This window comes from Pristiophorus japonicus, unplaced genomic scaffold, assembly GCF_044704955.1.
Source record: "Pristiophorus japonicus isolate sPriJap1 unplaced genomic scaffold, sPriJap1.hap1 HAP1_SCAFFOLD_641, whole genome shotgun sequence".
Taxonomy (NCBI): Eukaryota; Metazoa; Chordata; class Chondrichthyes; family Pristiophoridae; genus Pristiophorus; species Pristiophorus japonicus.
The window spans coordinates 164,813-185,406 of NW_027254553.1; the positions used below are offsets into that span (position 1 = coordinate 164,813).

A 20,594-nucleotide genomic window follows, 5' to 3' on the forward strand; every position below is an offset into this window, starting at 1 on the left:
TTTACTTATGCCGTTTTTTTTCCAGGGCTCTTCCACCAATGTTAAAGAAAGAAAAAAAGATTTTCATTTGTATAGCACCTTTCATGACTACTGGACATCTCAAAGTGCTTTAAAGCTAATGAAGTACCTTTCAGGTGTAGTCACTGTTGTAATAGAAACATAGAAAATAGTTGCGGGAGTAGGCCATTCGGCCCTTCAAGCCAGTACCAACATTCGAAATGATCATGACTGATCATGCATTTCAGTACCCTATTCCTGCTTTCTCTCCATACCCCTTGATCCCTTTAGCCGTGAGGGCCACATCTAACTCCATTTTGAATATATCTAACGAACTGGCCCCAACAACTTTCTGTGGTAGAGAATTCCACATGCCCACAACTCTCTGAGTGAAGAAGTTTCTCCTCATCTCGGTCCTAAATGGCTTACCCCTTACCCTTAGACTGTGACCCCTGGGAACATTCTTCCTGCATCTAACCTGTCTAATGTGGTAAGGCGGCAGCCAATTTGCTCATAGCAAGCTCCCATAAACAGCAATGTGATAATGACCAGATAATCTGTTTTTGTTATGTTGATTGAGGGATAAATATTGGCCAGGACACCGGGGATAACTCCCCTGCTCTTGTTGAAAATATTGCCATGGGATCTTTTACGTCCACCTGAGAGAGCAGGTTTAACGTCTCATCTGAAAGACGGCACCTCCAACAGTGCAGCATTCCCTCAGCTCTACACTGGAGGGTCAGCCTGGATTTATGTGCTCAAGTTACAGCAGACAAGCAGGAGAACCCAGGCATAAACACAGCTGTGTTTAGTAAATGGGGAAGTGTGATGTTGCCAATGGTTGGTTGGAAACAGGGAATCAAAACTGGATAGAGTTTATCACAGAGAAATATGAGGTGATACATTTTGGGAGGAAAAATAAGAGCAATATACCTTAATTATAGAATCAGAGAATATTGCAGCACATAGGGAAGCCATTGAGTCTTTCGAAGAGCAATCCAGTTAGTCCTATTTCCCCACTCTTTCCCCATATCCCTGACATTTTTTATCCGATTCCTTTTGAAAACTACTACTGAATCTGTTTCCACTGATCTTTCAGGCAGTGAGTGAATTCCAAATCCTAACCACTCATTACGTAAAAAAGTTTTTCCTCATGTTGCCTCTAGTTCGTTTGCCAATCACCTTAAATCTGTGTCCTCTGGTTACTGACCCTTCAACCACTGGAAATTGTTTCTTTATTTAATCTGTCGAAATCATTCATGATTTTTAACATCTCTATCAAATCTCCTGTTGTACCATTTAGCTTGTACTGTCTCTCCACATTTTTCCTACTAAAATGTATCACCTCACACTTTTCTGTGTTAAATTTCATCTGCCATGTGTCCATCTATTCCACCAGCAACCAGCCTATCTATGTCTTCTTGAAGTTTAGTACTATTTTACTCATTGTTTACTACACTTCCAAGTTTCGTGTCATCTGTAAATTTCTAAATTGTGCCTGTAAGAATATAGGCTCAGGAGGGTATTTAGAAGTTTCAAAGGTTAAATAACTAAAGCCTTGGCTTGAATTATTGCTCTTCAAAATAAATTGCTTTTAGGCCTTCAAATCAACTGGTGGCTGGTGCAATGTGACTAATGGTTCTTATTGCAAGCTAAAGGAGGGAGGTCCAGTTTGAGACATGAAGTCATTAGCTCTCATCACTCCCTAGATGTAGCCATGCTTATCAGAGAAGTCTTGTTATTTGTTGAAATATCATCCAATATAATCCTTTTTAAATTATTTTTCAGTATTAAAGCTTTGCGAGGTTGCAGTTTAATATTAAGTTTGCTAGACTGGTTTTATTTCTCCTTTATTAGAATTAGTAAAGAAAATGATGTTTAAGTTAGGATTTCTTTACATCAAGAATTGTCACTAGTTTCAAGGGGGTCAAGTTTCGGGCCGCGCCTAGAACGGCGCAGACCCGACATGGACGCCCGTTTTTCGCGCCTAAAGCGCGACAAAAATGTATCTTGCAATTCTCGGGCTTCCTGCAGGTCCCTCGGAGCTCAGCGCGGTGCGCAGACATCAGCAGGGGGCGGAGCCACAGAGTCGCGCCGATTCTGCAAATGCAGGGGGGCGGGGCTAAGTCAAATGAGAGAACATCATGCCAGCAGCCCTGCGCGTGCGCATTGAAGCGCGCACGCACGCGCAGTAGCCCATAAACATTGGCACTCAGCCATTTTTAAAGGAACTTGAAGAAAAGTGCTGATTTGTTTTGTGGACCTCTGGAAAGGCTTGGGATTGAATTTTGGTGATTTTTTGTGCCTGAAGGATAGCTTTTAGCAGCACTGTTGAAGAAATCACCTGCTGAAATCAGTGAATGCTGCTTTTCACTGCTAAACTTCCAGAACAAGTGCTGCATAGGTGCATGCAAAATAAGGACTGTGTGTTTTGAAAAATAAGAGTGTCAATTCAATACAGCAATGGAACAACGTCCACCAAGAACAAAGAATTTCTTGCATGAGGAAGTGGAGATATTAGTCAACGTCATTGAGCAGAGATGGCAGGAGCTAGATACCAGCAACAGTGGTCGCATAAAAGTGCCACCCAAAGAAATGAAGACACGCTGGAACTAAGTTGCAGAAGATTACTGCGCAGTGGTGCATACCATGTGATCTGGAAGCCAGTGTAAAAAGAAATGGCATGACCTTGGTCAAGTAGTTAGTGTAAGTAATATTTTCATTTTTTAATGTAATCGTAATTGTAATGTGACGATCTGTATGTCCCACCCTGCAGAAAGACGCACTCAGTAAAAAGTTATATTTTACTCTTTACAGAAGAAATTGGCCCACAAGAAAAGGGAAGCAACTCGAACAGGAGGAGGCACGCCCAATCTGCATCCACTGACACCCTTCGAACAGAGGGTAGCTGCTATGATGAGTCGTACATGGAGAAAAGCAATCAGTACAGCACAAGTTGGGCCCGCACGTGAGGGAGAGGGTAAGTCCTGAAAATGCACCGTGGCCCTTCAAATCAACCTGCTGTCTGGCCTGCTATGTGTGAGAGTACTCATGCCATCCATCCTGCCCCCTCCCTTGCTGCTAAACATTTGACTGTTCTGATGTATTTTGCAGAACATGATGATGATGATGATGATGATGATGACGATGCTGCTGCTGCCAACCCTGAGGATCCTGAAGATACAGAACAAGAACCTGTACAACCAGATGCGGATGATCCAGACTGGATGATGGCGGCGCTAACTGAAATGTCTACAGGGGAGAGCTTCCAAATTAATGTTTATGACCCCCCATTAAGGGGCATCAGAGTTTCAACCCCTTGCATAGGTCCTGGTTCCATCTTCCATGGTTTTGATTCCAATGTTGCGGGTCCCAGTGGTGCTGCTGGTGTAATGCAGCAGTTTACAGCCAGTGCACACCATCCGAGCCTGCGCCTCCCACTCGCATAGGTTCTGGTTCCACCTTCCATGGTTTTGATTCCGATGTTGCGGGTCCCAGTGGTACTGGTAAGATAATGGAGCAGTTTACACCCATTCACCCACCATCCCAGCCCACAGCTCGCACTCGAGTGCTGTCGTCTGGAACACCGAGCGGCCCACCGTCCCAGCCCGTGCCTCTCTCTCTAGTACTGCCGTCTGGAACACCGAGCGGCCCACCGTCCCAGCCCGTGCCTCTCTCTCTAGTACTGCCGTCTGGAACACAGAGCGGCCCACCGTCCCAGCCTGTGCCTCTCTCTCTAGTACTGCCGTCTGGAACACCGAGCGCCCCACCGTCCCAGCCCGCGCTTCCCTGTGTAGTGGTGCCGTTTGGAACACCAAGCGTCCGAACCCGCGCCTCCCAGTGTAGAGGTGCCGCAAGGCAGACCCAGGCAGAGAGGAGATTGGAGACACGCTCTCCTGAGATGCAACGTGGAACAGATGCGGCTCAGGTTGTGGCATTGGGTATGGAGACCAATGAGCTTATCCGATCACTCATCGGCAACGTCAATGCAGTGGGTGAAGAGGTGACGGTACTGACGGGAGAAATAGCAGTAATGACACGGGAAATTAGGGGAGGAATGTCCGAGGGAGTGCAATCAACAGCACAGGCCGTCAGGGAGGGCATGCAAGTGACGGCACAGGCCCCCATGGAGATAGCTGCTGCAATAAGGGCACACAACCCCGCCAATCAAATGACACCCCCATGAAGAAGTGAACATTCACTGAGATGTGGATGAGAGATGGTTGCAGCCTATCTTTGCTGCTTTTGTTCTTGTTCTTGATGTAGCTGTAGTAGCATTTTTCAAATTGAAATAAATTTGTAAGTTTTGTAACTTTACAACTTATAAGTGATCTTAGGATTTTTAAGTGATCTTATAGTGTAAATGCTCTCACTTTTTGTAACTTTTTAAATTTTGCACCTAAAAGTGATCTTGAAGTTTAAGTGATCTTAAGTGTAAGATTTTTCACATTGAAATTGTTTTGTTACTTTACAAGTTTATAAGTGATCTTAAAGTTTTTAAGTGATCTTCAAGAGTCATGTTAAAAAGTAGTTTGATACAACAAATATTTTATTACAGTGACGTTAACTTTTCAATAAAATATTTTTTCATTAAAACTGAATCATGTTCCATTAACACAACACAACGTAGGAACAACTCCAAAAAATAAACATGTCCATGTGGAACAGTGGTCGCAGAGCCCTCAGGCATCAGTAATTGAAGCGTTCACGGATGAGCTGCTGGCGCAGGGCTCGAGCAATCGTTAAAGGAGCACGATGGACGGCCCTCCTCCGACCTCGTGCTCCGGCATCAAGCACTTGCATGCTTTTCTGATCATCGTCATCATCCTCATCCTGCTCTTCCAAATCACTATCATCAGGCACTGGACCCTCATGTGGGTCTTCTGGTTCCACTACCAGCTCCTGCTGCCTCATGATGGCTAAGTTATGCAGCATGCAGCACACAACAGTGAAGTGACCGACAATCTGAGGAGAGTATTGCAAGTGGCCTCCGGAATGGTCCAGGCATCGGAAACACTGTTTCAATATGCCAACGGTCCTCTCAATGATGCTGCATGTCGCAATGTGCGCCATGTTGTATTGACGGTCAGCTTCCATCCGTGTCACGCGTAGGGGCGTCATGAGCCAGGTGGTCAGGCCGTACCCTTTGTCTCCCAGTAGCCAGCTCTGCCCTTCTGACTGTTGCTCAAACATGTCAGATATAACGCTGTCGCGTAGGATGTACGCATCATGGGTGCTGCCAGGTTATCTCACATCGACTGACATGATGCGCTGCTTGTCATCACACACAAGCTGCACATTGATGGAGTGGAAACCTTTTCTATTCCTGTACTGCTCGGAATCCTCCACAGGTGCTCGCAAGGCTATGTGGGTACAATCAATGCAGCCCTGTACCTTTGGGAAGCCAGCAATCCTGAAGAAGCCCACAGCTCTCTCATGGATCGCTTGCGCGGTCATTGGGAACTTGATGAAGTCATTCCTTCGCACATACAGTGCAGCCATGACCTGGTAACCGCAGCCATGTATTGCACGTTGAGAGATGGCGTACACATCTCCAGTTGTAGCCTGAAACGATCCTGAGGCATAGAAGGCAAGTGCAGCTGTTAACTTCACTTCAACAGACAAGGCAGTTGACGTTCTGCTGCTGGGCTGCAAATCTGCTCTCAGCCGATTACAGATCTCAACGACAACTTCTCTGCAGAAACGCAGTCTTTTGACACAATCAGCCTCGCTCATGTCCAGGTACGAGCGCCTGGCTCGATATTGCCGACGTGGGTAAGGTCTCCTGCCCATCAGCTTACGGGCTATGACGTTCCTGGTGCGGTGAGCTCCAATCAATTTTCTCCTATGCAGTGAATTGCTGGCGAACCATTGTATAATCCGCGGTGTTGACAATGCAGCACCCATTTTGCAATTACAGATTTAAGTTTCAAACTGGCTATCTGGCTGCCTCTCCCTGTCCCCTGGACGAATAGCGTCCCTCGCAGCTCGAAGGCTGCTTGCTGTGTCTTCGGCCGCTGTCAGCCACTGCTGCCGCCCCTATCCCGTGGCCGAATAGCCTCAGCTTCCCTCGCAGCTCGAAGGCTGCTTGGTGTTTCTTCAGCTGCCGTCGAGTCACTGTCGCCGCCCCTGTCTCCTAGATGGAAAGCTGGCCTGAAGGACCGCAGCTCGAAGGCTGCTGCTGCTTCTCACAGGTAGGAATATTCAATATTTTGTATTTGCTTTGTTTATAATTTTTTATTGAGGATGGCTCTTTATTTGTATAAGTAAGACTGTTGAATGCTTGTAGAATTTAATTACATCCCTTCCCCACCCCCTCCTCATGCCCTACGCCTGATTTGTAACCTATGCCTTATTTGTAAAGTGTAGGCAAGGTTTTTCTGAGCATACAAAAATCTACACTTACTCCATTCTAAGTTAGTTTGGAGTAAATTTTCACTGCCTAAACTTTCAAAACAGGCGTAAGTGGCCGGACACACCCGCTTTTGAAAAAAAAATCTGTTCCAAAATGAAACTGTTCTAACTGACTAGAACTGGAGCAAACTAAATGCTGAGAATTGCAATTTCTAATATATTCCATTCTAAACCAGTTGCTCCAAAAAAATAGGAGCAACTCAGGCTGAAACTTGACCCCAAGGTCTCCATTAATTGCTGAATAAGGACAGCTCATAGAGAGGCTAAAATCAAATATAAGGGAGGCCCAGGCCTTGTCTGTGCCTGGACGTGTACGTGCCAATCCCATGATTGGGTAGAATGGGGCTAAGGATGCTAGATGATTGGATGAATTTCGCCACAATTTAGATTTTTGGGGTATAACTGTGGGGACTGTAGCCACTCTTAAATTAGAGGTTCGAGCTGGGGGTGGACGAGGATGAATTGCACGAAGTACAAGGGACAAAGTCACAGCCCTACCTAAGGATCAACGGGGTAATATAACTCTCAATTGTTCCTTGTAAACTGCTGCTCACACATTGCATGAATGAAGTCTTATTTATGCTTAAATAAACATCATAATTGTTAGCAATATGGAAGCAGCTTCGAATGACTGAACAGACAGTCCAAAAGGACTATAAATTTATTACAGGTCTTGTATCCCCAAGTCCAAACTATTAAAGTGTATCAAAACCAGCAATGGTCCTAGTACTGACCCATGGAGAGCACCACTATACACCTCCCTCCAGTCTGAAAACAGCCATTCACCACAATTCTCTGTTTTCTGTTCCTTAGCCAATTTTGTATCCATGCCGTTCTGGCCCCTTGGGCTTCAATTTTGCTAATGAGCCTATTATGTGGTATTTTATCAAATGCCTTTTGCAAGTCCATATATACATCAACGGCACTGTCCTCATCCACCCTCTGTGTTAGCTCATCAAAAAACTCAATCAAGTTAGTCAAACATGATTAGCCCTTAACAAATTCGTGCTGGCTCTCCTTTATTAGTCCATGCTTGTTAAGTGGCTGTTAATTTTCTCCCAGATTATTGTTTCTAAAAGCTTCCCCACCACTGCGTTAAACTGACTGGCCTGTAATTGCCAGGTTTATCCTTCTTCCCTTTTTGTACAAGGGTGTAATATTTGCAATCCTCCAGTCCTCTGGCACCACCGCTGTATCGAAGGAGGGTTGGAAGATCGAGGCCAGCACCTCTGCAATTTCTGTTCTTACTACTCTCAGCAACCTAGGATGCATCACATCTGGACTGAGTGACTTATCCACTTTAATTACTAACAGCCTTTCTACTACTTCGTCGGTATCTATTTTTTTATCTCATCCAACATCCCAGCAACCTTCTCGGTTGTAGTCCAAATTGGCACCAACGACATCGGTAGAAAGAGGGATGAGGTCCAGCAGGCAGATTTTAGGCAGCTAGAAAATAGATTAAAAAGCAGGACCTCATAGGTTGTAATCTCTACTACTGTGCGAGTGACTATAGAAATAGGACAGAGCAGATGAATACATGGCTGGAGAGATGGTGCAGGAGGGAGGGCTTCAGATTCCTGGGGTCAGTTTTGGGGGAGGTGGAACCTGTACAGGCCGGACAGGTTGCACCTCAACAGAGCAGGTACCAATATCCTTTGCTAGTGCTGTTGGGGAGGGTTTAAATTGAGCTGGCAGTGAATGGGCACTAGGATGTTGCAGTAGAAAGAAGAACCGAAGGGAAAAGGATTGGGCGAGATGGATAGCACTAAAGCAAGAAATAGTAAGGTATTAGGTGGGGTCAGACTAAGAGAGAATACAGGATGGTCTAAGATAGATTTACAGTGTATGTATGCGAATTCACAGAGCATAATAAAAATTGTTGGTGAGCTGTAGGCGCAAATAGGCACATGAGAATATGATGTTGTGGCAATAACAGATGACTGGCTCAAAAAAGGGCAGGATTGGGTATTAAATATTCCTTGATATAGGGTGTTTAGGAAAGATAGGAAAAGAAAGCTAGAAGATGTTATGGCGGTATTGATTAAGGAGAATGTTACAGTGCTGGAGAGAAGCGAAGTCCTGGTGGGGTCGAGGACGGAATCGATATGGCTAGAGTGTGTCAGCTGTGGCTCAATGGGTAGCACACTCACCTCTGAGTTAGAAGGTTGTGGGTTCAAGTCCCACTCCAGGGACTTGAGCACATAAATCTAGGCTGACACTCCAGTGCAGTGCTGAGGGAGTGCTGCACTGTTGGAGGCACTGTCTTTTAGATGAGACATTAAACTAAGGCCCCGTCTGTCCTCTCAAGTGGACATAAAAGATCCCATGGCATTATTTTGAAGATGAGCAGGGGAGTTATCCCCCGTGTCCTGGCCAATATTTATCCCTCATTCAACATAGCAAAACACATTATCAGGTCATCATCACATTGCTTTTTGTGGGAGCTTACTGTGCGCAAACTGGCTGCCGCATTTCCTACATTACAACAGTGACTACACTCCAAAAGTACTTCATTGGCTGTAAAGCATTTGAGACATCCGATGGTTGTGAAAGGCGCTATATAAATGTAAGTATTTTCTTTCTTTACTAGGTGTATTCTATAGGCCACCAACTAGTGGGAAAAATATGGAGGAGCAAATTTGTAAAGAAATTACAGAGCGATGCAAGAATTATAGAGTAGTGATAATGGAGGACTTCAACTATACGAATATTGGACTCAATTTTCCCTAGTGATTTGCACCGATTTTTTTGGAGCAGGCTGCTCTTTTTGGCCTAAGTTGAAAAACCACAGTTTCCCCAATCAATTTGCACTAGCGTAACTCAGTTACTTATGATTTTTTTTGGTCAGTTTTTTTTTCAGCCAAAGGGAGTGTAACCTGCCACCTACACCAATTCTGGCCATTTAGGGAAGTTTGGCCAGCTGAGAGTTACTCTAGTTCTGCTTAGACCAGCATATGTTAGGCGAGCATATGTGGCCTCTTCAGAAGAACCTTCAGGAGAGTTAAGGGAATCGGCGCAGGTAAGGAAATCGGCACAGCAGATGCCCGGACACACTAAAAGAATTGAAAAATACAAAGCAGCAACTTACCTCCAACCCCGCCCGAAGGCTGTCTAGTCCCATTCTCGGTCCCCGGTTCACTCACACAGAGAGAGAAAGAAAAAGAGATAAAGAGAGAGAGAGAGAAAGAGAGAGAGCGAGCAAGAAAGTGAGAGAGCAAGAGAGAAAAAATGGGGACCGAGAATGGGACCGGACCGGGAGATTGGGGACCGAGAATGGGACCGGACCGGCAAGCCCTTCGGGCGGGGTTGGAGGTAAGTTGCTGCTCTGTGTTTTTCAATTCTTTTAATGTGTTCTGAGCTGGCTGTATGGTTCACTTTGCAGCCTCAGCTTGCATTGTGTCCCTGGTTACCATAGCAGCCCGATCTTTTTGGCGCAGATCAAGACTCCACCCCCAAAACTAAAAGTCGGGTTACGCCATGCCAAAATTAAGAAATCCAATGGGGAAACTTAGAATTTTTTTTTGGCCGTACTTAGACCCCTAAAAATCGGGCGTAACTTTTCAAGTACGCCAAAAAAATGCTTTGGGGAAAATTGAGCCTATAGACTGGGATAGAAATAGTGTAAAGAACAGAGGGGGGGGGGGGAGGAAGAATTTCTGAAGTGTTTTCAGGAGAACTTCCTTGATCAGTATGTTTCCGACCTAACGAGGAAGGAGAAATTGCTGGATTTAGTTCTGGGGAATGAGGTAACTCAAGTTGAGCAAGTGTCAGTAGGTGAACATTTAGGGAACAGTGATCATAGTATCATAAGGTTTAGATTTGCTATCTAGAGTAAAAATACTAAATTGGAGGAAGGCACATTTCAGTGGGATGAGAATGGATCTGGCCCTTGTAAATTGGAATCAAAGATAGGCAGGCAAAACTGTAATGGAACAATGGGTTGCTTTTAAAGAGGAAATAGTTTGGGTACAGTCGATGTACATTCCCGCAAGGGGGAAAGGTAGGGCAACTAAAGACAGGGCTCCATGGATGGCGAAAGAGATAGAGAGTAATATGAAGCAGAAAAAGAGCACGTATGACAGATGTCAGGTCAAGAATACATCTGAGAATCAGGCTAAATATAGAAAGTATAGAGGAGAAATGAGAAAGAAAATAAGAGGGGCAAAGATAGGGTATGAGAATAGAATGGCAGCTTACATAAAGGGTAATCCAAAGGGAGGCATATAAATAGTAAAAGGGTAGTAAGAGGAGGCATGGGACCAATTAGGGACTAAAAAGGTGACCTATGAGTGAAGACGGTAAGGCTGAGGTGCTCAATGAGTACTTTGCATCTGACTTCACCAAGGAAGAAGATGCTGCCATAGACATAGTGAAAGAGGAGGCAGAGAAGATATTGGATGGGATAAAAATGAATAAAGATGAGGTACTAAAAATGCTGGCTGCACTTAAAGTAGATAAGTCACCAGGACCAGATGGGATGCATCCTAGAACGCTGAGGGAAGTGAAGGAAGAAATAGCAGAGGTATTGGCCATTATCTTCCAATCCTCCTTAGAAACAGGGGTGGTACCAGAGGACTGGAGAATTGCAAATGTTACACCCTTGTTCAAAAAAGGTTGTAAAGATAAACCCAGCAACTAAAGGCCAGTCACTTTAACCTCAGTAGTGGGGAAGCTTTTAGAAACAATAATAAGGAACAAAATAAACAGTCACTTGGACAAGTGTGGATTAATTAAGAGAAGCCAGCACAGATTTGTTAAAGGCAAATCGTCTTTAACCAATTTGATCAAGTTTTTTGATGAGGTAACAGAAGGTTGATGAGGGCAATGTGGTTGATGTAGTGTACATGGACTTCCAAAAGGTGTTTGACAAAGTGTCACATAATACGCTTACCAGCAAAGTTGAAGCCCATGGAATAAAAGGGACAGTGGCAGCATGGAAAAGAAATTGACTAAGTGACAGGAAACAGAGTGAAAGGTTGTTTTTCAGAATGGAGGAAGGTATACAATGGTGTTCCCCGGGGTCTGTTCCAGGACCACTGCTTTTCTTGATATATATCAATGACTTGGATTTGGGTGTACAGGGCACAATTTCAAAATTTGCAGATGACAAAAAACTTGGACGTATAGTGAAAAGTGAAGCAGATAGTAATAGACTTCAAGAGGACATAGATAGGCTGGTGGAATGGGCAGACATGTGGCAGATGAAATTTAACGCAGAGAAGTGCGAAGTGATTAATTTTGGTCGAATGAGGAGAGGAAATATAAACGAAAGGGTACAATCCTAAAGGGGGTGCATGAACAGAGTATATGTGCATAAATCGTTGAAGGAGGCAGGGCAGGTTGAGAAAGCAGTTTAAAAAAAACATATGGGATCCTGGGTTTCATAAATAGAGGTATAGAGTACAAAAACTTGGAAATGATGATGAACCTGTATAAAACATTGGTTCGGCCTCAACTGGAAACTTGTGTTCAAATCTGGGCACCGCACTTTAGGAAGGATGTGAGGGTCTTAAAGGGGGTGCAGAAAAGATTTACGAGAATGATTCTAGAGATGAGGAACTTTAGTTACGTGGACAGACTAGAGAAGCCAGGGTTGTTCTCCTTGGAGCAGAGAAGATTGAGAAGAGATTTGATGGAGATGTTCAAAATCATGGGGGGTCTAGACAGAGTAGATCGAGAGAAACTGTTCCCATTGGGAGAATGGTCAAGAACCAGGAGGACACAGATTTAAGACGATTAGCAAAAAAACCAAAGGCAAAATAAGAAAAAAAATTTCTACGCAGCGAGTGGTTAGGATCTGGAATGCACGGCCTGAAAGGGTGGTGGAGGCAGACTCAATCAAGGCTTTTAAGAGGGACTTGGATAAGTACCTGAAAGAAAAAAAATTGCAGGACCAAGGGGAAAGGGCGGAGAGCTGACACGAGCTCGACTGGCCGAATGGCCTTCATCCGTGCTGGAATCATTCTATGGGCTCAATGTTCCCCAATGCCATTTTTTGGCGTATTGCCAGAGTTACGCCCGTTTTTCTTGGCCCCAACTACTCCAAAAGAAAAGTAGCAACTTTGCCCGTTCTATTTTTTGAAATTGGCGCGGCGCTGCGCAGCTTGTCCTTTAGCTTCAGGGAGGGGTTGGAGCCTAATGCCTGCGCCGGAAAAAACGATGTCCCCCCTTCTGCACATGTGAGAGAAAAAAAAGGATGTTTTTGACGTGATTCCTATGGGTGCGCGTGCGCAGTACAGCTCCCGGTCTGCATTCGGCCATATTTAAAGAGCGTGTGTGAGAACTTTAATTCTCAGTGGAAAAATCGGAGCTGCAATACAAGATCCAACACGGCTCAAGGACCAAGAGTTTCTTACAGAATGAAATGGAGGCACTAGTTACTGTAATTGAGGCCAAATGGCACGAGCTGGACACCAGCAGAGGTCACATAAAAGTTTCACCAAAAGAAAAGAAACAACGCTGGAACCAACTTGCAGAAGATTACTGTGCAATGGTGACCATCCCGAGGTCTGGAGGCCAGGGCAAAAAGAAATGGCAGGACCTTGGTCAAGTAGTTAGTGTAAGTAATATTTTAATTTATTCAATGGGATTGCAATTGTAAAAGTGACCAGCTATATATGTCCCACCCAGCAGAAAGACACTGTAATGACTCAAGAGTCTGGTTATTGTAAACTCACTCAGGTGCAACCTGATCCATCTTTATTCCAGCCCAAGAGTGCCAGCTTGACAAAGACACACAGCTTATATACAGGTGACCAAGCACACATGTCACATGCATACAGGCCAATGACCTTCGACCGCCGCACTCTCTGGTGTCTGGTGACCCTCAAGCATTAATACATAACAACATCCCCCTTTTAAAATTTTAACAACAGTCTTTTTACAAATTAAGATGGTCTGGGGCTTTCCTCTCACAAGTTGATCGGCTCAGTTCAACTTTGGCTTTGGGCGAGCGTTCTGAGTCCGTTGAGACTGAGGGCTGAGTAGCCGATCTGATGGGAGTGGTCATGACCACATCAGAGACTGAACGTTCAGAGTCAGTAATGTCAGCAGAGTCTTCTGATGAGTGAACAATGGTTGGTTGATCACTGACTGCATCTTCCTCACTCGATTCTAGTTCATCCGTGTGCCGCAGTTTAACCTGGTCAAGGTGTTTCCTGCCTGTTTGCCCATTCTTAAGCACGACAATAAACACTCTGTTACCCTCCTTGGCTATAACAGTGCCGGCAATCCACTTTGGACCTTGACCATAGTTCAGTACATAAACTGGATCGTTGACCGAGATGTCACATGACACGGCAACATGATCATGACACCATTGCTCACTTTGACGTCTGTTTTCATTCAAATCATGATCATTCAAATCAGGATGAACAAGAGAAAGCCTGGTCTTGAGATTTCTCTTCATCAGTAGTTCAGCAGGAGGAACCCCAGTAAGCTTATGAGGTCTTGATCTGTAACTGAGCAATATACATGACAACCGTCTCTGCAGTGAGCCCCGAGTTACACATTTCATACTTTGCTTGATGGTTTAAACAGCACGCTCTGCTTGACCATTAGAAGCAAGCTTGAATGGAACTGACCTCACATGTCTGATGTCATTGAGTTTCATGAACTCCTGAAACTCAAGACTTGTGAAGCAAGATCCGTTGTCGCTCACAACAATGTCAGGCAAACCATGAGTAGCAAACATGATACGAAGGCTCTCAATGGTAGCTGTAGATGTGCTGCATGACATAATAACACACTCTATCCATTTAGAATATGCATCTACGACGACAAAAAACATCTTTGCTAAGAACGGGCCCACAAAATCAATGTGGATCCTCCACCATGGTTTGGATGGCCACGACCAAAGACTCAGCGGAGATTACGCTGGTACTTTACTTAGCTGCGTGCAAGTATTGCACTGATGCACGCATGATTCCAGATCAGAATCAATTCCAGGCCACCATACATGAGACCTAGCAATGGACTTCATCATGACAATATCAGGATGAGTGCTATGAAGTTCACATACAAATTTTTCTTGTCCTTTCTTCGGCATGATTACACGATTACCCCACAGTAAACAGTCTGACTGAATGGACAGCTCATCCTTGCGTCGGTTGTAAGGTTTGGTCTCCTCACGCATCTCCATAGATATGGCAAATCAATCACCACTGAGCACACATCGTTTCACAACCGATAAAATAGGGTCATGGCTGGTCCAGATCCTAACTTGTTGAGCAGTGACAGGGGTTCCTTCACTCTCAAAAGCATCCATTACGAACAGTCGATCTGCAGGTTGAGGCATCTCCATCTCAGTTATGGGTAAGGGCAGACGACTCAGTGCATCGGCACAATTCTCAGTACCAGGTCTATGACAGATGACGTAATCAAAGGCAGACAATGTCAGCGCCCACCTTTGAATGCGGGACGATGCATTGGTATTAATACCTTTGTTTTCCGCAAACAATGAAATGAGTGGCTTGTGATCCGTTTCTAGTTCAAAACGAAGACCAAACAGGTACTGGTGAATTTTTTTTTACCCCATACACACAGGCCAAAGCTTCTTTCTCTATCATACTGTAAGCTCTTTCCGCTTTAGACAGACTTCTCGAAGCATACGCAACAGGTTGTAGCTTGCCCGATTCATTTGCTTGTTGGGAGTACGCAGCCAACCCCATATGATGAAGCATCACAGGCCAATTCAAGACGCTTACACAGATCATAATGAACAAGCAACTTGTTTGAACATAGCAGATTCTTGGCTTTCTCAAAGGCTCTATCTTGAGATGCACTCCAGACCCAGTTATCGCCTATTCTTAGTAACACATGCAGTGGCTCTAGTAAAGTGCTCAATCTGGGTAAGAAATTACCAAAGTAGTTGAGTAGCCCAAGGAACGAACACAGCTCCGTCACATTCTGAGGCCTGGGTGCATTTTTGATGGCCTTGGTTTTCGAATCAGTGGGCCTGATGCCATCAGCAGCTATCTTCCTCCCGAGGAATTCGATTTCAGGTGCCATTAATACAAACTTACTTCGAGCATTTCAGCCTGAGTCCCACTTTGTCCAGACGCTGTAGGACTTCTTCAAGATTGTTCAAATGTTCAGCAGTGTCGCAACCTGTGACCAGAATGTCATCTTGAAACACGACAGTTCTAAGAATGGACTTCAGTAAACTTTCCATATTCCTCTGAAATATGGCTGCAGCCGAACGAACCCCAAAAGGACACCTGTTGTAGACAAACAGTCCTTTATGGGTGTTGATGCAGGTGAGTTTCTTCGAAGTGTCGACAAGCTCCTGGGTCATATAGGCCGATGTCAGATCCAGTTTCGTGAATGACTTTCCATCAGCTAGCATGGTGAACAGGTCATCAGCCCTGGGTAACGGATACTGATCCTGTTTCGAAAATTGGTTAATCGTAACCTTGTAGTCTCCACAAATCCTGACAGTGCCATCACTCTTCAACACAGGAACAATGGGACTGGCCCATTCATTAAACTCGACCGGTGATATGATTCCTTCACGCTGGAGTCTGTCAAGCTCAATTTCAACCCTCATCATGTACGGAACAGACCGAGCTTTGTGATAGACAGGCCTTGCATTAGAGTCCAGGTGAATCTGTACCTTGGCCCCTATAAAATTACCAATGCCCAGTTCAAACAAAGAAGGAAACTTTTTCAATATTTGAGCACACAAAGTATCATCCACCAAGGACAACATCTTGACATCCTTCCAGTTCAGCTTGATTTTCTCGAGCCAATTCCTGACGAACAGCATTGGACCATTACCTGGGACGATCCATAATGGTAATTCGTGAACCACACCATCATATCTCACCTCGATTGCTGCACTGCTGAGCACCGGTATGAGTTCCTTAGTGTAAGTACGCAACCTGACATTGACTGGACTCAGCTTCGGTTTCGCAGCCTTAGTGTCCCACAGCTTGTCGAATGTCCTTTGGTTCATTATCGACTGGCTCACACTCATGCCCAGCTCCATTGACATGCCATTCAGCTTCACATTAACGACTATCGGCTGGCTCTTGCTCAGGAACGAATACAGTCCATTCACTTCCTCCTCGGGTTGCGTATCCGGGCCATACTGAACTGGTCCTCATCAACCACGTGGTGAGCCGCACCACGCTTGCTCCGTTGTGGACACATCCTGTGAAGATGCCCCACTTTCGACTATCTATTGCATGAGTATGATCTAAAGCGACACTGATGAGGCCGATGATGCCCCCAAATGCCGACAGGGTGAAATCTGGTTTGAACTAGTTGGCAGGCTTTGAGCAGAGGCAGGTGTTGCGTAAGCAGCTCTGCCCAAAAATGATGCCATCTTGTTTACATTGCTTGCCGTGGAACTCCGACTCGTCGATGATATCGTCATCCGTCGTCATGCATGCCTGAGCAGTCGCGATGGCCTTTTTCAAATCCAGCGTCTCTGCAGCCAACAGCTTCCTGAGGATCGCATCATGGCTGATGCCTATCACGAAAACACCACGCAGCATGTCTTCCAGTATGTTCCCGAACTTACACGGCTCAGCAAGATGTCGTAGGTCGGCGACAAATCCCGACACGACCTGGCTCTCAGCACCGAACATGCGTGTAGAAACGGAAGCGTGATATGACGATCCCCTCTTGTGGCTTCAGATGGTTACCCACCAATGTACACAATTCCTCGTACCCTTTTTCCGCCGGATGTACAGGCGAGAGAAGATACTTCATGAGGCCGTAAATTTTCGGACCACAAACGGTGAGAACTGCCCTGCACTTAACTGCGTAGGCCTCTGCTTCCATGCCACTGGCCACAAAATACTGATCCAGGCGGTCGACAAAATCCGCCCAATCCTCGCCCTCCACGAATCTCTCCAGGATTTCAACCCTGCCCATTGTGCATGCGAAGGTTCTTAAATTACCTCGTCGTCAATTGTAATGATTCAAGAGTCTGGTTACTGTAAACTCACTCAGGTGCAACCTGATCCATCTTTATTCCAGCCCGAGAGTGACAAAGACACCCAGCTTATATACAGATGACCAAGCACACATGCCACATGCGTACAGCCCGATGACCTCCAACCACGGCGCTCTCTGGTGTCTGGTGACCCCCCAAGCATTAATACATAACAGACACCCTCTCTAAAAAGTTATATTTTCATCTTTGCAGAGAAAGGTGGCACACAACAAATGGGAAGCACTCAAATAGGAGGAGGCATAGCAAATCTGTACCACTGCAAGAGAGGGTCGCTACTTTGATAGGTCCTGCCTGGAGAAAAGCAACCACCACTGCACAAGCTGGGCTCACACTCGAGAGAGAGAGGGTAAGTCCTGCAAATTCCACAATCTGGCTTTGCTAAATGTTAAGTACTGCGTGGGCTAGCCATGCTTCGGTTCGTGGGGATGTCTCCGTCAGCTATGCTTCGGTTAATGCAATGTGCTATCATTCATTGTGGTCCTTCAAATCAGCCTGCTGCCTGCGCTGTGTGAGCCTACTCAGGTCACCCACCCTGCCCCCTCCTTTGCTGCTCACCATTTGTCTGTTCTGTTATATTTTGCAGAACTTGAGGCCAACCCTGACGATGTAGAAGAAGATTCAGACCCGGACGAGCCTGAAGAGGAGAACATCTTCCAATCCCTCCTTCCAGACAAAGAGCATGGGGGTCAGGGGAGGGGAAGGGGGAGGTGATGGATGAAGCCCCCACTGTTGTACTCACCTTGGAAAGGGTGCAGGAGGCGCTCATTAAGGCACCAGGCCCTTTCCTGAGTGGTTCAAGTATTGTTGTGACATTCCATGGTTTCCCACAGTCCGAGATTGGGGATTCCAGTGCGGTGCAGCGAGGCACACCCAGGGCCCCTCCATCAGAGGCTGCGGGTGCCAGTGGGGTGCAGCGAGGAATACCCAAGGCCCAACCATCCGAGGCTGCGGGTCCCAGTGGGATGCAGCGTGCCACATCCAGGGTGAGGAGGGGAAGGAGAGCTCGATAGCGCTCTCCTGAGGTGTAGGATCTAACAGATGTGTTTCAGATGATGGCAATGAGTGCGGAGAGCATTGACCTTACATGATCACCCCTGGACACCATCAGTGGGGTGGGTGATGAGGTTCCGGGACTGTCAGGAGAAGTAACAGCACTATTATGAGAAATAGGAACACTGTCCGGGAACATGAGGGAGGGAATGTCTCAGGCAGCGGAAACAATGTCAGTGAACATGAGGGAGGGAATGTCGGAGTTAGCTGCTGTAATAAGGGAACATGCCCAGACCCCGCACCCATTGACAGAACAACTGCCACTCCCACTCCAGTCCTCAGACCAGCCTCTGAAGAGGCCCAAGCCGTGCCCTCCACATTACGGCCTGCCCCCCTCCCCCCCACCCCCCGCCCCTTCAAGAAGTGCGCATTACCCGAGATGTTCGAAAGAATAAGCTTGGTACCAACCCAAGAAATGCTGCACCACTGCCTGTGGGCAGGGGTGTAATCACCAAGACCAAGCGCAGCGGGCGGTCTTAGAATAAGGTGGAGGAGGAGAGATGGGTGCAGCCTTTCTTTGCAGCTGCTGCTGTTATTATTATTGTTGTTATTGTTGTAACTGTTCTCAAATTTTTTTTTTTTATTGTAAATTATGCAAATTTACAAGTTTAAAAGTTTGTAAGTTTGTTAAAATTTTGAATAAAATATATTTTAAATTATAACTGAATCATTTCCATTATTTGTTCCATTATTAACACAACTTTTTGAAGTAAAGAAGAATCATTTCCATCATTTGTTCCATTAGCACAACACAACATTACGGAACAGGTCCAATCAGTAAACATGGTCTATTTGCAATAGTTGCCGCTGAGCCTTCAGGCAGTAAAGCGTTCACGGATGAGCTGCTGGCGCAAGGCTTGAGCAATCGTTAAAGAGGCACGACGACCTGCCCTCCTCCGCCGTCATGCTCAGAGTTCAGGTAGTTGCATGGCTTCCTCGTCCTCGTCATCTGCATCTTCCTCATCATCATCAGCCACTCTCACCTCAGGTGGGTCTTTTACTACCAGCTGCTGCTGCCTCATGATGGCTGAGTTATGCAGCATGCAGCACACAACAGTGAACTGACCGACAATCTCAGAGGAGTATTGCAAGTAGCCTCCGGAATGGTTCAGGCATCGGAAACGCTGCTTCAAGATGCCAATAGTCCTCTCTATTATGCTGCGCGTCGCAATGTGCGCCATGTCATTGAAAGTTGGCATACAGGTACAGCAGGCGGTGAAGAAGGCAAATGGTATGTTGGCCTTCATAGCTAGGGGATTTGAGTATAGGAGCAGGGAGGTCTTACTGCAGTTGTACAGGGCCTTGGTGAGGCCTCAGCTGGAATATTGTGTTGCGTTTTGGTCTCCTAATCTGAGAAAGGACGTTCTTGCTATTGAGGGAGTGCAGCGAAAGTTCACCAGACTAATTCCCAGGATGGCAGGACTGACATATGAGGAGAGACTGGATCAACTGGGCCTTTATACATTGCAGTTTAGAAGGATGAGAGGGGATCTCATAGAAACATATAAGATTCTGACGGGACGGGACAGGTTAGATGCGGGTAGAATGTTCCCGATGTTGGGGGAAGTCCAGAGCCAGGGGACACAGTCTTAGGATAAGGGGTAGGCCATTTAGGAATGAGATGAGGAGAAACTTCTTCACTCAGAGAGTTGTTAACCTGTGGAATTCCCTGCCGCAGAGTTGTTGATGCCAGTTCATTGGATATATTCAAGAGGGAGTTAGATATGGCCCTTACGGCTAAGGGGATCAAGGGGTATGGAGAGAAAGCAGGAAAGGGGTACTGAAGGAATGATCAGCCATGATCTTATTGAATCGTGGTGTAGGCTCGAAGGGCCGAATGGCCTGCTCCTGCACCTATTTTCTATGTTTCTATGTTGTATTCCCTCTGGGTTACGCGTAGGGGCGTCATCAGTCAGGTGGTGAGGCCGTACCCTTTGTCTCCCAGTAGACAGCTCTACCCTTCTGGCTGCTGCTGAAATATGGCAGATATAACGCTCTCGTGTAGGATGAATGCATCATGGGTACTCCCAGGATATCTTGCATCAACTGACATGATGCGATGCATGTCATCACACACGAGCTGCACATTAACGGAGTGGAAGCCTTTTCTGTTCCTGTGCATCTTGGAATCATCCAAAGATGTTCGCAAGGCGATGGGGGTACAATC

At 45.9% G+C, this 20,594-nt stretch overlaps 1 protein-coding gene across 3 annotated transcripts in view; it reads right to left on the reverse strand.

Annotated features, from left to right (window-relative positions):
- Positions 1-20,594, reverse strand: part of LOC139255845 (uncharacterized) — a 241,400-nt gene that overhangs the window by 136,702 nt on the left and 84,104 nt on the right. The gene's annotated exons all lie outside the window — the stretch shown is intronic.